The sequence below is a fragment of the Rhipicephalus sanguineus genome, chromosome 8, assembly GCF_013339695.2.
Source record: "Rhipicephalus sanguineus isolate Rsan-2018 chromosome 8, BIME_Rsan_1.4, whole genome shotgun sequence".
Classification (NCBI taxonomy): Eukaryota; Metazoa; Arthropoda; class Arachnida; order Ixodida; family Ixodidae; genus Rhipicephalus; species Rhipicephalus sanguineus.
Window position 1 is genome coordinate 115190928 of NC_051183.1, and position 1249 is coordinate 115192176.

Sequence of the window (1249 nt, forward strand, 5' to 3'; positions counted from 1 at the left end):
CCTGTCCAACGCAGCTTTGGGGCCCAGTGTCTTGCGTCCCCAGTCGTCAAACTCTCTATTTTCTAATTTTTACCGCACTACCTTCGACCCGAGCCTTTGCAGCGGGTATATGCCATTGCTGGGCATTATCATCATCGCCAATCACAGCGCGTGCCTCGCGCTTCAAGGCATTCTTTGTCTCGCACCCGCCAGAGCAGGACATGCGCTGCACTGATCCGTCGCTTCTCAAGCAAAGCACTAGGCCTACCGGAACTGCAGCAGCAATGGGTGAGTGCTATCTTTCTTACTGCTGCAGAGCACGATGTTGTTCCTTCTTTCAGTTTACGCGCATGGAGCTGCGCATAGAGCTTTCAGTTTACACGCATGGAGGCCCTTTTTTTTTACATTGGCGTGTTCTGACCGCCTGTAGCAATGCGAGCCCCATCTGATACATTAACTTTCTCTTTGTTCTTACTGTTTACCTGTAGATTTTCAAAGCGTAAGCTCTATTACTCGATTTCTCCAACAGTCATTCATCGCGTCGCATTGAACTTGAGCCCCCGGAACGCGAGCCGTCGGAGGTCAAAATTAAGTTGTCGCGTTGCAACCGTACACGCGCCTTCAGCCACAGCCGCTGGATGGAAATGCAGCTACACTCGCGGACAACTTTTCTTGGCAATGAAGCGAAGGTTACAGAGCCGCAATGCACGTATCCTACCTCTAATGAATGTAGTCCCGCAACTGCGTCCGTATTTTCCGCGCCAGAAATATAAAATACTCCTTCATTTTCTACATGTAGCTTTTCGAGACGGAACGCAGCGCACACAAGCGAGATATTTGTATTTCTTTTACTTTATACATTGTCAGTTCGCGTTTTTGCGGGCGTCAAAAAGTCGCGCCTTTTACCCGTACCTTAGACGCTAAGCAGCGTGTGCGTCTACATGCAACGCTAGCCATCACTTTCCACGGCGTTACGAGACGCGCGCGAAACCAGACTACTACGCGTAGCAGTACATGTGCAGACGCTCCCTCCGCCCGTAGCTTTCCTTTCATTGCCAAGAAAAGTTGTCCGCGAGTATAGTGCGACTTGTCGCGTCTTCCCAAATCGACGTCACCGGACGAGTTTCCCGGGCCACTGCCGCGGCACCGCTGGAACACGACGCGTGTCGTAAGCGCCCGTGGGATTAGATGCACGGCGTGCAGCGCTTGCGCGTCTGCGTCCTGGTGAAAAGTGAAATCCTTTAAAATCCACCTGGCGCACATAGTCGGT